The sequence below is a fragment of the Cataglyphis hispanica genome, chromosome 1, assembly GCF_021464435.1.
Source record: "Cataglyphis hispanica isolate Lineage 1 chromosome 1, ULB_Chis1_1.0, whole genome shotgun sequence".
In the NCBI taxonomy this organism is placed as follows: domain Eukaryota; kingdom Metazoa; phylum Arthropoda; class Insecta; order Hymenoptera; family Formicidae; genus Cataglyphis; species Cataglyphis hispanica.
In genome coordinates this window covers 7,515,156-7,531,630 of record NC_065954.1, presented here as the reverse complement: position 1 = coordinate 7,531,630, position 16,475 = coordinate 7,515,156, and the positions used below count along the sequence as shown (strand labels likewise).

Here is a 16,475-nt window from a genome sequence, read left to right as displayed (position 1 = left end):
TTTTTAAATATATATTAAAACACATTAGAAATATAATTTAAAATATAAATTAAAACACAAAATTGAAAAAAATATAAAATATTTTCTTATATGAAATATTGATAATTATGGTGATGTTGCGCCAATTTTGTCATAATTTTTCATAGCCCATCCATCTTTTTTATCATAGCAATAAAAGCTTAGACAGTTTGTCACACTTTGTTTTAATATAATTTTACTTTAGTCAATCTAATGCCAAGTTATCAATCAAATTTAATCATTGTTTGAAGTAATAATATCTAATCTTATAATAATATATAATATTTATAATATGTAATTTATATTAAAATAAATTAATAAAACATTTGTGTCATATAATATGAATAATTTGACTTTCAGTATCTCAAATCTTGCATATATAAAAATGCATCAAATTATATTATATTATATTATTTATTAATTTTATTTTATTACGATTAAATGTTATTACTTCACAATCAATTATTAAATTTGATTGATAATTTGACTTTCAGTCAAAATATTCATATATCAAATTTTGCAATTTATTGAAACGATGCGTGACAAACTGTCATGTCATAAATGAGCATAAAATTATATACCCCGGCGACAATAATTAGCCGGCAACGGAAGGATTTTTTTCCTTCATTGACTTCTGATAGGGGGTCGAGGCTACATCTCTGGCTAGACGTAGCCAGAATTAATTTAATATGGCCAGGATCAACGATAGGTAAGTCCAACTGGCCCAACGGAAGTAGCCTGCGGTGCATTGTATTAGGGCACGCGAGTAGGGCACGCGAGTATAATAGGGCACGCGAGTAGGGCACGCATCTATTATAAAATACATATAACTATTATAAAATTATTAAAAAAATAGTATAATAATATGTATAACTAATATGTATTATCTGTTTTTTCAAAATCAATTAAATCAAAATTATATATATATATGGAAATGGCAATTTTGCATTTCTATCCTCTTTAAATTTGAAATCCATATAATATTTATAGAGTTAGATTTCAATAGACATACATACATGACAATAATTTTTATGTCATTTAATGACAATAATAAAATAATTATCAAACCACGAAACATTGAAAGTTAACTAGTTATGATAAACAGTGCGCTGTTAAATTTTTGTAGAGTTGAAAATAAATTCCATTGAAAACTTTGCTATTGACAATCCGCTGACGATATTAAAATTAAAACAAAATTATGTGAAGTGTATTATAAATCTGCTACATGATGTCTATTGCTCTATTGTAACATAACATTGAACAATAGTTGCTATGCGTGTATTAGGGAGGAATCAGAGTTTCAATATATATTAGTATTTTGATGTAAATTCAAAACATAAGTAATTAAAATAAGTATTTCGCGACTCTTAACATTTAAATATTGAATATTTATAATATTTTATTAATTTCGTCACATAGCTAAATATTCTGTTAAAAAACATGATTTCTCATTAAAGAGATATTTGACTATAACATTTTCGATGTTGAACGAATCACGCGCTATTTTCCAAGAATCTTTACAAGAATTCTAAAATATCTCATTGTTATATGCGCAGTACGAGCATTATTATAACGTCAATAAAAAAACGATATATAACGACTAAAGAATATTGAAGAAAATTAACGCGGCGCCCGGAGAAATTTTCTTGCTGTTTTATATACAAGACAAGATCACTCTCTCGCCGCTTCCTATTATCCAGCTATCGTGTTCGCAAGATAGAAAATTCTTTTTTTTTTTTGCGATTTTTCTCTCTTTCAATTTTGCCACAGATTATAATAAACAAAGAAAACTGCTATTTCTACCGTTCTATGCATCGGAACTGTTATCGGTAAACAGCTCGACCGAGAGAAACTCTGATTCCTCCCTAATACACGCATAGCAACTATTGTTCAATGTTATGTTACAATAGAGCAATAGACATCATGTAGCAGATTTATAATACACTTCACATAATTTTGTTTTAATTTTAATATCGCCAGCGGATTGTCAATAGCAAAGTTTTCAATGGAATTTATTTTCAACTCTACAAAAATTTAACAGCGCACTGTTTATGATAACTAGTTAACTTTCAATGTTTCGTGGTTTGATAATTATTTTATTATTGTCATTAAATGACATAAAAATTATTATCATGTATGTATGTCTATTGAAATCTAACTCTATAAATATTATATGGATTTCAAATTTAAAAAGGATAGAAATGCAAAATTGCCATTTCCGCAAAAGTTACAAACAAAAAAGAGAGTTATTTTGAATTAGTCTAGATAAATGGTAGAATAAATACGAGATAAACAAAAAACCGTGATTAGCATTTTCACTCTGTCGTAAATATGAAATCTCATTGTTATGACGCTTCATCTCACACAATATAGATATAGAAATAATGCAATACATATATAATGACGTATGTATCTAAATACGTGCATTATAAACCACGAAAGGAGTTTAACAATGCAAGTTAAACGTTAATTATAATGTATATATAATTGTAATCATATTTCAAGACAATTCATTACTGACAAATGCATCAGAATTCGAAAAAACGAATATTTTTTATGCGTTTATGTCAGATGTCTTAAAAACACACATAAAAAATTTTTTAATATTTTTAAAAAAATTTTTGTTTGCATGTTTATTTATAGTTGTTTCTCTATTTAAAAAAAAATTATCATGGTTAAGAAAATTTTACTTTATTTTATTTTATTTTAAATGCAACAATTATATCACTTATAAGAACAATGTATATCATTTATATAAAAGTATATTTATATTATATAGAATAGAATAGAATTATATAGAATAGATAGCTTTAAGAAAAAATTATAAACTTTTTACATAATCGATTACAATTCTATATGACTTATCTGGCCAAAATAGCTTCACGGCCTAGAAAATATCTCGATCTTCAACTCGTCGAAAATATCTCGAAGAAAAGAAAAGTAGAAAAGGTTGCCGTTCCCTCACAAACTTCCAAAGTTTTACCGGCACTTGGATCGCCTCAACAAACCCTAAATCGAACACTGTTCTTTTACGAACAAATCCGAATAAAGATTGGCAGTGTTTATCCCAGAAGTGAGTTAAATTAAACTGGAAATCAGGGCAAAATTTTCGCGTCACATTGAATATGCGAGTTCGATCAGATTTTTATTTTAATAGAAATTTACATTATTTGATTCAGCGCTTTTCTTTTCATGAGGTTGCAAAACGACAAGTGGAAACCGTAAAAGATCAGATTGACAAGTATATTTTTCTTATTTGGATCGAGCGACAAGAAGTTTCTCTTTCATCGAATCAGTCAGTTTTCCATCGTGTTTCAATCAATGATAAATTTATCTCTCTACGGATCCTTCAAGTATCGGAAATTCGAAGATTTCCGCATATTTTTGCTTGATAATCAACAAAACCATTCAGCTATTTATCTGTGCATCTTTATGATATAAAAAAATAAGAAAAAGATGCAGCGGTTAAGATATAGCAAGAAGTGATATTTAAAGGTAGACTAATTCTTATTGTATCAAATGTTTTATTTTTTTAATTTATCTTTTATAATCTTATATCCAGATTATATTTAAAGCAAACTCTATTTGTTTCCTGTCATGCTGTACATACATATATAACATTACATCCTATTATATACAATCTCTCCATGTTTACAATAACGCGTCAATAAATTTACAGTAACGCAAATATATTTTCTCGCACAGATTCTAGCGCTTAAATTCGGACAATTAAACTCAAATCGCAGAATTACATCCTCCGTTTAACCTTCGCTATGGACTTTCATTTGCTGACTATATCGTTTTTTTGTTTAAGTTTACTGGTTCAGAAAGATCAAAAAAATCCTCTGTATCGTCGCGTAAAAACGGACGATTTTTGTAATCCAATAGACGTCCTCGATCGTTAAAGTGTTTCCGTGACTGACAAGCAGACCTGATCGATTGCGAAAGAGGGATTGCGACAGTTTTGCACTCCAGACGCACATATTGTGCATTCTATGGGGCCGGAAATAGTTACTCGTTTCGGCAGTCATTTAATTAACCGGCGCAACACAGCCTTTTAACGAAGACTTTGTGCTATACCGTTGATTAATTTCAATCCCGCGCTATTATGATAGATCCTTTAAAAAACGAGTTAATAATATTAACAGACTAGATCCGATCATAATAAATTCGTGATTTAATATTCGTCGACTTATAGTCACTGATAATTTCTATCCATCGAGTTCAGACAATAGCGTGTTAATATTTTGGTGATATATCGTCAGTTATTTTAACGGTGATATTCTTAATGCTTAGCGCTTTATCATTACGCGATAAGAACAAACTCGTAAAATAAAGCAGCGCTAATGCAAATTTGAAGCAAGTCTCAGAAACTTCAGAATTAAAAAAAAATAATAATTGTGTAGAGAGATATAATCACTAATAAATTATAGTTATCAGACGCAAGCTGTTATTTAGTTTTATTTTATATTAACATATTTTTAATATTGTTGTAATTTAGGCCGCTTATATAAATCTAAATATATTGATTCAATTTTACTTAAGCTTATATCAAATGCACGCACATACAATCTTACTATATGCACTATAAACAGAAACATTTTTTTTTTATTTTAAATGTTTTAAATATCTCGAATTTTTCAATTGCCTGTAATATTTTTAATATTTAAATAGAACTTAAAGATAAAATGTTTTTAATTGTTTACTTTGACATATTTTTGCAAATTTTATTAAAAATTTTTGTTGTGTAAACATTTCTCCAATAATTTTCTCTTAAGTAAATATTCCTAAAGATCATTTTTAATGCCAGCAAATGTCAGGCAATATATATATTATTGAAGAAATCGTTTCTATGTTGCATTGGCACTCCCACTTATCAAGAGTCATTATACGTTCATCGACCTATGCACGACAATTCAGGTAGGGCGATAATCCTGGACATGTCCGGCAGTACGCTGACCCTCTCTACTTGCTATGACATTCAATTGCGTACGTGTTCCACTGAGATATAATTCGTATAGAACTGTCACTAGTTTAACTAGCGTCGATCATTATTGTGACACATGTCCAAACTGCATTGATCTCTAATGTATTGAGCAATATAATTAACAAAGGCTCAATATATCTTGTTGTGCTGCATCTTTCACATCATTATGATTTTTTTCAATATCTCTCGCTTTATTTGCATTATTTAAACACATTTTTGTGCAACTTAAACTCATCAGAAAAGCATATTTGGACGCACTTTTGTGCGAAAAAATCATTAAATGACGCATTAACCGCTATTACGTTTGTTTCCGATTTTTATAGATTTTTCATTTATTATATTGATTTTCCAAATTTTGAAAATGTGTACAATGATATGTTTGTAAGAGCAAGTCGTAAAAGCAAAAAACAAGTTAACCGAGAAATTGATTGATATCAAAAATCATTATTAAATTTTTAAATTATTTTTAATATTTATTTTAAACTGATTTATTATCTACGGTTAATATATCACACTATAATAAGATGATCCATTAAAATGATTAACATAATACATAAGTTTCTAAGCACGTACAATCGATGTTTAGGTAACATAAACCGACGCGCGCGTCTCAAATTTCAAACGGAGTCTTTGTCATCTGATCCGACGAAGATCGGAAGCGATTTACTGGTGACCTAGTTCGATCAAACACAAACTCCGATTACTCACCACCGCGCTGACGTTGACGACGGCGATGATGAACAGGAGCGGTGTCTTGAGACGAGTCTTTCGAAGCGAAACGTATCACGTATCGTATCGTCCTTGGAACGTTTATCACACGTACTTCCGCAATCTACGGATATTTACGATATTAAAGAGTCACAAATGAACGATCCCGCGCTTGTTCGAGAGTCGAAGCGAAACAGCCACTTGTAGCGCCGACGGATGACCGGGCGCGTAAACCAGACTGGCGGGTTGGCAAACAGGTGAGACGCCGTCGCGTGCCTCTCTCACCCTGTATTTCTCTCTCTCTTTCATTCTCTTCCCTTGTAACCGCTTGCGTCGCACTCCTTCCACTTTCACCAGTTGCACCCTCTTGGTATCATCCCTGCGCGTCCCTCTCCATCCCAAGTGGTTTCCACCCCTCTTCATCCATCATCCATTCCACTCTATCTGCTCTGTCCTTCTCTATTCTCTCTCTCTTCCATCTGCTTTCTCCATTTCCTGATCCCATCGTCTCTCTCCCCTGATTCACCGTCTCACTTCTACATTCACATTCACCCTCCCGTTTTTCCACGGCGCCTGCTTCCCCTGGTTTTCAGATTCCCCTCTCTTCTTTAGCGTCCCCCCGACTGTTCCACCCTCTTTAGTACGACTCCCACCAGCTATTTCACGATGCCCTACCCTACGGAAGTTCGTGGCGCGCTGTTTCCTATCCCCGCAGAGGCACAACCGGAGGTACTTGCGTGCGCAGCATGTCCATCGATCTATTTCAGCTCACCTACGCTCCTGCTAGGCTGGGTCTATATACCTGCTGTCGCTTCTATCGTACCCCTGCGCGCGTACGGGTGCGTTCACACTATACATCGTCACAAACGCGAGATGGAAAGGGAAGCTGGGGAAGAGAGGGAACGAACGAAACTTCGACGAGAGACCTAGAGACCCGAATTTGATTCTAGATTACTAACATCAAGAGACTTCCGCAGATGATAGTTTGATCTCGTATCAAGGTTCAGTAAACTCGATTTGCGTTGAAATCGATCAGATAAATGACAGATTTAATTAGAAATTAATCGTTATAGAATGGCCACATTTATCTTTTTCGAATTTGTGTGTGTATGTATGTATGTCATTTCTTTTGAATATATATATATAATTATTACATAATAATTATATAATTTGTATATTAATAAATATATTTTAATAAATTTTGTATGCATTCTAAGATAAATACAACTTACGTTTGTCTTGTTTAGCGAAAAAGAAAATACATATAAATCAGTTATTATAATAATATTAGTATCAGTGATTTTGATATTTTCAGCGTATAACATGAAATGATACTATATATATATATATATATTTACTGATAAAATGATAAAGAACATTTAAATGCTTTAATTAAAAAAAAAATTATAGTTATATCTAATTTCTCTCTGCAAAAATAAATGTGTAATATGAAAAATAAAAAAAATTAATTTTTAAAATATTTATTTTCAAATTTATTAAATTTAATTATTAAATTATTAAATTAATTATTACTAAATTTTTAGTCGCGAGAAATCGTTTTATCTATTATTTTCTTGATGATATTGACATTATTATCATCCGTGTAGTCGGTAAGATTTATTATCCATAGGATACAGACGACACGATAATTGTGTTAATACACGTGAATTTGCTGTCAGGTTAGTACTAAGACCGTTTATTGCAAGGGATTCTAACGCTACTCGCATGATTGTAATTTCCATGGGAATTACTTGGTGACACAAATGTCGCTGGTATACTTGACAGTTATTTGCGTTAGTCACGCATATAGATATTAAACTTTGTCGCACGATAATTTCTCTCTAACTATTGTTGAATTGATACATATTTTACTGGTTATTTTAATCTCAAATAATAAATAAAATTAACACATATATTATAATAGATATACTGAAAAAAAACCGGAAACTTTTTTTATAATATCCAATTCCTATGCCACACATATGTAAAAGATTGATTAGTTTTCGTTTGTAACAATGGAAACACTATTTATTTATGTATGTATGTATGTGCATATATATATATATATATATATATATATATATATATATATCTTATCATATTTTATGGCATCGAAAATTGGATTCGCTGAAAGTTACAATGTATATACTTCATAGCTTAGTCTCGTAGATATATCATAACTTCGTAAGTCCTTGCCATAGATTAATAAAGTTATACATCTACAATCTATCATTTCATAGATAAGCCGTATATCTTCGAATAAATGGATTAACTAAAGAAACCGAGTTTTTCGATTGTTCGTGTTTCAGAGGATCGATGTGAAGCATACATACTTTCTTAATTTTGAAGATTTTTTTTTATCCGCGGGGTATTTTGTTGGATTTGACGCGGAATTTGTGGTGGATATTAAATATTCGGATTCAAACATGTAAATTTAGAAGTCGACTGCTGTTAAAATAGTTTTTAATTCTTGCAAAATAGAAATTATTGCCATCTAAATCAACAAATATCGCAGCATGATATATTTAGCTTGAGTTTATTCTCAAAATGTGTGTTTTCTATTGCGTTTTAATTGAATCTAAAAACTAATAAATATCATGTATTTTTTGCTTAAAAAATATTTGACTTTTATTAAAAAACATTTGGTAAGTTGAAAAGAGAAACCGATAAAATAACATTTATGCCAGTCAGTATCTATTGATTAATATTAATTAGTATTATCAGAAATGTTAAATATATATGACTATTAAAAGAACATAATATTAAATATATATTTAAGAAATTATGTTTTTCAAAAAAAAAAATAACTAACCTGCAAGTTATTAATGCGCACGATTTATATACGTACAGATAATTCATACATACGTACACACAATTTTATTGAAAAAAAAATGAAAAATATATAATTTCTATATTTAAACAGGCTATGAAATGTTTTACGTAGCAAAAAGAAGATATAAAAAATACGATTAATTTAATAATAAGGGAAATGATAAATTTATCGTTTTCTAAATTGCAATTAAATAAATCAAAAACATCAATAAATAAAATTTGTTGTATTACTTTGTACGCATTTACTATTGTGCGCATGGCTATACATTTATAGAATCAAGTGTGCTAGTTAGTAGAATCGTAGCTGGTCTCTATGATGTGATAATGAAATCGGATTATCGATTTTGTTTCTGCAGCAAATAGTATACCGATGTGGCGTTGATAGACGTCGACTATGCGAGCGAGCAGAATAATAACTATGCAACACCTAATGGAAAGTTTTCATTAACTATTTCGTGTGCAAAATCGAAATTTGAAATCGCCATAAGCATATATGCATATTATTGCGTCCAAATATTAATAATGTTAATAATATTAATTAATAATAGCAAATATTTTCTTTTGACTTGTACCATATCTTGTTAGTTGTATCAATAAAAGCTTATTTATTATAATGTAATAATAAATAATGACAAATTAATATATTTTTGTTTTGTTATATTAATAATGTAGTTTTACACACAAATTGGTTCTTGCGTAACATAAACATTTGTAACAATTTCTTATTACACACATTTCTGAAACAAATTTCGCGAATCTTTATTTATAAAGAATTATATACAAAAAACTCTTAGATATTAAAAAAATTATAATTTTATATTATATTATTAAAATTGACATTTTATATAAGAATTAGGATTTTTTTAGTCTTTCTAATTTTTGTTTTTGTGTTGTCAGTAAAAGAATATAATTGTTTACACTTGCAATATAGATTTCGGAAATTATTCGAGATTGGCAATTGTATTGCAAGCATTATCAAATGTAATTTTCAAAACAGCTGACTTTACAAAGTTTAACACATCTTTATATTTTTTTTTTAATTTTCGTTTAAAGTTTATTTTAATATATAGATGCGATATTTAAAAAATGCGCTATTTTATTTCTATCACATTGCTCTAAAGTATTATCACAAAATATACATTATGTTAAGAAAAATTGAAATGTAATCTCAACTAATATTGTCAAAGTTAATTAAAAAATTATTGTTTAAAAGAGAATTATATTTTCCTATTTAACTGAAACAATGAAATAATATTATTCCTGAATTGACAATTAATCATTATTTTTTTTTTCATAATATTATAAATTGGTATTTCTATAAGATATTTCTTAAAACATTATAAATTTCATTTTCCCTCTTTCATTTTCTTCTCCCTTCTTCTTTCTTTATTCTTTTTCTTTATTATCTCCTTTTCTCCCTCTCTTTCTTTCCCTTCTTTCATTTCTTTCGAGCATCAGAAATGATACTTCTCGATAAATCGCAAATGTATTTAAAAGAAGAATTTTGATCATTAATTTCGCGCGATTAAAGCGGCACGGTTTTCAGAAAATTTTACTTCCGCGTAATACCTCCCAGCTATCCAGAAGTTTCCAGGTCGAGAGATGCTCAGGCATTAATGACTATTGTGCCGCAGTGGGGACAAGTAAGAGCGCAGACGACACTTATCAACAATTCGAATAAATTCTCGCAATCTCTCTCGTCGACAATCCATTTCGTTACGTCTCATTTATTGCAATGCGCTGTCGCGCCTTCTACGCGCCGTTGCAGCGTTAGATTCATTGCTATGAGTTAAATTCAAGAGATTACCACGATGATGATTGTCGATCAATTCGTTGGATAAGTTTTCTTCGATTCATCCGAATAATAATATCTCTCAATTATGTTTCTAATGAAAATTGATAGATTCTGGAGTACTATTCGTGCTCGAAAAGAAATGTACTTACTACTTTTTAAATCTTTATACAGATATCTCTATAGCATATCCGTTAAATAGATTAATATTCATTCATCTTATATTCATATTTATTCGTTAATTTTTAAATGTATGGAATCGTAAATTTTTCTAATAATTGCTAGATAAATAAATTTGTGAATGTTGTATATTTATTACATATATATATATATATATATATATATATATATATATATATAAATGTAAATATTTATAATACTGTAATATAAATTATTATTGCAAAATGACACATTCAAATAAACACACTTTATGTGCTTAGAAATAATGTTTGGCTTAATTTAAAAAACTAAACTTTCTGTGCTGCATTTACGTTATAATGCATAATATTTATTTGGATTTATTTTGTGCGCACGATTTATATATACTGTGTAATAAAACGGCAAATTACTTTTATCGGTACGTATAAAAATTTGGAACGCGCGGTTTCCAATTCCAATTTGAAAAGCTTTGACATTTTCTGCTGTGGAACATGTGTGCATACTACATATAACACGCGTGGAAATCGCTGGTTTCCAATTTAACTATGTTAAATTACCTTCGAAAAAATTTTATTCAAAGGCAAAAGAGAATAGATTTCCTATTGCAATCTTTGATTAAATAGACTTCCAATAATCTATTAGTTTAAATAACACAATATATTAATGAAAAATAACGCGAAGGCCCATGTGGACGTAATGTTTAACAGTGCATCGCTTGTCTAATATTTAAAAAAATAATTATTCTTATAACATAATATGCTCATATATAAACCTTATTTAATTATATTTTTCTGACAGCGTAAAATTATATTTGTTATTTAGAGTTGATTTATTATATCAATTTAAAAAAAAATACTTTATTTTTGTAATTTATTTTCTGATCTTATAATTTAACAATCAATATTTATAATATTCTTTGACACGTGTGTATGTTCGTACACACATATCGAAGAATATTTAAAATTTTATCTATTAGAAAAAGCCATGTAAAACTTTATTATTTACACACACACACACATCATTAACTCAAATTTAATCTCTTACTCTCTCTAATAATTTACCTTTTAGACAAACGTATTTATAATACTCTTGTCTCATAGCATACTCAAATTTCAAAATGACTCAAACTTCCTTAAACACAATGTTTTATGATATCATAGCGACGTATAAACACAACAAGGGAGAAGGATATCTATTTCCGATTATCTAAAAAAAGGGGTTCAACTTCTAGTCATGCGTAAAAATCGTCCTAGTTAATTCTGTCTCTCATCAAGGCAAAACATATATGTCTTCAAAGTGTAGGAAAACAGAAGGTCGTGGTGTTTGGCTATCTATATATACACATGTATGGCAACATTATTGGTGCATGTACAAGAGACCCGGGACAACGCGACGATCCCACCTGTCCTTATTGAGCAATCAACCGATCTTTAATCGATTTAGGCCAAACTGCTTGTCGGAGCAAAGCTTTTATTGAGCATTGTTCAGCAATGTTTAATGAGATTTGTAATTTGACATCGAAAATTTGATGATATTTATAAATTCCAAGTCGAAATATCGCGGAAAAATGCGACGAACAGTCCACAGCACATTTAGCTTCCCCTTCATTAATCTTTTAGGTACTAAGCCTTTTCACCAATGTCAAAATGTACCTGTTGGAAGAATTATTAACAATGAAAAATTAATCATTAATTAAAATTGTAGCGAATTATTTCTCGATATTCACAATAGCGATTAGAATAGAGATTTGACAATATACAAAGCATTTCGTACTACTATTTTACTATTCAAATATCATAAAGCAAATGATAACAAGATATATAAACAATAGCGTGCTATACGCTGCCAAGAACACCATATTATTAAATTCTCATTGCCCAAATATTTTACGTATATAAAATATATTGGCAAAATATTGTGTTTTTTAAATTAATTTAAATTAATTATTTATTAAATGATTAGTGTATCACGAAGCCTTTCATTATGTAAGTTACTCAATTTTGCATGCAATTTATGCGTTTTAAATTATATTTAAATTGTTTTCAATCTAAATTATATTTAAATTGTCGAAAACTCAAACAACAAGCACTGGACAAAATGTATTTGTCTCTAAGTATTATTATTAAAATAATTATTGCCCATAAAAATTACAACAAAACAATAATTTATATTTTTAATTTCTGTTATCTCGATTTTTACTTGAAATAATAAATGAATAAATCACGATAAATATGCGCTTTGATAAATAATTGATATAATAACTAGAGCAAAATAATTTTTTCCACTTGTCGTGATCGCTTTTAGAAAAGGTTTTCGACAAAGCGTCTCGCACCGTTACCTTATCGTTTAATCGCCGCTATCGTCGCGTGAATGATAACAGAAATGAGGCACATAAATATTAGCGCGCTAGTATATATCGCTAAAGTCGAATACTGCGCTATACATATTTATATAAGTTAATTTCTTATGTTGAAATATATTACGTATATTATATCATTGGAGTCTCTTGTTAATCATTTTAGTCTGTGATTTGTATCTTATTGCAAGTTCGTAATTAAAATAATAAATTACATTAATAACAATTACATTTAGATTGTCAAAAAATTAATTTAATTGTGATAAGTAAAACATCATTGCATATACAATTTAACGTTTATTTAAAGGATACAATTTATCTTAATTTGATTAAGAAATTATATTAATTAATTTAATATTATCCTTTGACGCTTCAAATATTTTCACAAGAAAATTAAATGTATTGTTGATAAAAAATTTTTATTTAATTTTAATAAATTAGTATAATAAAATTCAATTATGCAAAAAATAATAATTTATTATTTTTAATTATCTTAATTAATTTATTAATAATTAATTTAATATTATCCTTTTATGCGTCAAATATTTTCCAAGAAAATTAAATATATTGTTGATACAAAATCTTTTATATAAATTTAATAAATCAGTATAATAAAATTCAGTTTCGCAAACAAAGTAATAATTTATTTTTTTTTTGCTCTTTTAAAATTTTACAAATTTCTTATATATTTGACACATAAAAATAGAAAACAAATACCAAATTTTGCGACATATAATTTGCTAACTCTACTTAAAATAAATAATTTTTATATATATAAAAGTTTACCGCTTTAACAACTAAAAATATTAAAATTTAAATAAATATATATTGTCTACTTCAAAAAAGAAGAAATTTTTTCACACATTAACATATTATACATTTCTTTACAATCAAGTAATTCTCATTATTTCACAGTATGTCGTTTCACAAATTTGTCTTTTATTGTTCGTATTTGTTGTGACTTTTCTAAATAAGTTCTCATGATCCTCTTTTCTTTCATTTTTAATGTCGGTCGAGCAAACGGAAATTTATTTTCCTGGTAGTATTTGGCTGTATTCGCAGGCGAATCACGAGACAAAATAAAAATAAAAAGAAGTTGCAGTAGTTTTGTGCAACACATCAGCGTCGGAAATGAAACGAAGACAAAATTCTGCTAACTATCTGGCACGTTATTTTTTCGTTTTAAATAGTGGTTAAATCAATATCTCGACTATTTTTTAAATTAATAGATTTTTTTAAATAAAAACTTAATTTAAAACATGTCTAATTATTAATTTAATTTGTAGACAGAAATGTTTGTATCTTTTTTAAAGCTACACGTTAATCCGGTTTTTCAAATGTAGAGAAAGGTATACGTGCAAAACATATATGTAGACCACGATAATTTATCCGAGAATATATATCGCCGCGCGATTTATACGAGCGCCTCACGTTTAGACCGATCCGAGATTAGATTTGATACAACAGTGGCGTATGGTTAATTCAATGGCATGGAAGAAACTTAAATTGGATTAAATTTGTAACAAAGCTAGTATATCGGCAAATTCGAGCGAATCACTTCTGCCATCAATATCGAAATGTAATAAATTCCGCTGGGTACATTTTACGAGCATATGCAACGAGCGCGTCACCTACGTGTTCCGCAGATTATCCATCACTGAGCAAATACCGCATTAATCATAGAGATATTTTATATATGTATATATAACACGAATACAAATAATATACATATATATATATATATATATATATAATTTTTTATAAATATTTCTTGGTTCAAAGTACATTGTTATGATAACATGAAAACAACTTATATAAAAAATAAGATATTTGTTGGTTTATGTAGGTTTATTTCGACATGAAAACTATGCAAAACGCCCATAAAATAGATTGCCATGAAAGATCAAAAGTTGTAAACAATCTTCATATTATTTTTGTTATACTTTCCCGTAAGAGTTTTTGTGAAATGGAGAACAATTTAATTTGTCAGGATTTACACGTTGATTAACGAGATGATGCTTGATTAGCCTAGTTTATCCGGCAACATACATTGCCGTCTATTATCATTGACTAACTGACGCAGTAAGCAAAGTTCTGTTCGCATTAATAGCTGGTATGGCAGCTTGTCGTAAAGTTTGTTAGCCCCTGCCTGATATATAGCACAAACGCGGTATAAAATCATCGAGTTCACGCAATAAAAAATCTAAACTGGCAATGAAATATGCTCAAGCAATTAAAATTTGTCAATAATCTGTATTATTTTAATAAATATAAATAATCAAATTTGTTGAAATTTACATGGTATTAGCAAAAATAATCTGTAATTACATTCCATACAATTTTACATATTTGCTTCCTTTCTCTCTTTTTCTTTCTCTCTATTTATTAATATTATTATTATTATTAAAATATTGATGTCAAATTTATACATTAAAAATGTATTTTAATTTAACTGTATATTTTGAAATTTAAAAGCTTCTACTCATTAAAGTGTTTTTAGATTCTCGCGTTAAAAAATGATTAAATATTTTAACATATTTTTTCTCTTTAGATATATAAAAAGTGCTTACGTTTACAAATTACATGGGGGAAAAGATATTTATCATATAGTCAGTTATCAACAATGCGGGAAAGAATTACCAGTCTGTTCGAAGGGATCTAACAGAGCGGATCAGCCAAAATGGGAAATATCGCGCACAGATGAAAGATATCGGCCAAAAATGAAAGTGAAAAATTCTCGGAGGGGAAAAGCTCGGTTTAGAAATAGGCGAAGGTGGGAAGAAATTGCTGTTACGACGTTAGCATAAATTTCGGAACACACATACGAGTGTACGGTCATAAGTACGAGTGAGTCAAGCCGCGGTAGATTGTGGAGAAGGGTTGGCTCGAGGGCATGAATACAAAAAAGGGTTGTTTTCTCGTGAGCGCGCGAACTCTCGAAGCAGCGGTGTCAAGAAGAGAAGCCGAGTAATCCTTTCGACCGACATTTTCATGTTCTCGACGCCGCATATCAAGATATTGAACGGATGCAACGTGCGACGAAAGATTTTTAGAAAAATTTTCAAGAGAAAATTTTTTCCCCCTAATCTGCTGGTCTTCGAGCTTTATATCTCGCAGTTTTTCACTATACTTTAGTCCTTGTTTTGGTAAATTAAAAGACGATACGTTAATCTTATTGCAATATTAATTCTGATAAACTAAATTAATCAAAGTTCAAATTTTTTCGGATTTTTTTAAAACGTTTGGCAAAATCAAAAATTTATTATTCTTCTCCGAAATGATTGTATCTTTCATCTACGATATTTCACGTATGTATAGCGATCTTTCTCGAAATCTTTGTAATGTATTCTTTTACAATATTTTCTTCACCACTACCGTTCTCCATTTAAACACTAAAGACTTTATATCAGATTAAAAGATAATTTTTTTTTTATTTCTACAATTTATAAGGAGAACATTTGTTGTTAATATATTATAATATTGTCACTTTTTAAAATGTACTGCCAATTAAATTGATCTAGAAGTCTCAGTAGGTAACTACTTACAAATATTTAAAAAGCAATCAAGAGTGCAGAAAGTTGACATAAACAGATTCTAACAATTATTAATTATTAAATTAATTT

The 16,475-nt window shown here is 29.0% G+C and overlaps 1 protein-coding gene across 3 annotated transcripts in view; it reads right to left on the bottom strand.

Annotated features, from left to right (window-relative positions):
• Positions 1-6,093, bottom strand: part of LOC126849606 (BAI1-associated protein 3) — a 74,473-nt gene extending 68,380 nt beyond the window's left edge. For all 3 annotated transcript variants that reach the window (XM_050591593.1, XM_050591602.1, XM_050591610.1), the window contains exon 1: positions 5,714-6,093. The gene's annotated coding sequence lies outside the window, so the exon portion shown is untranslated. The remainder of the gene's footprint in view (positions 1-5,713) is intronic.
• Between the last annotated feature and the right edge of the window lie 10,382 nt (positions 6,094-16,475).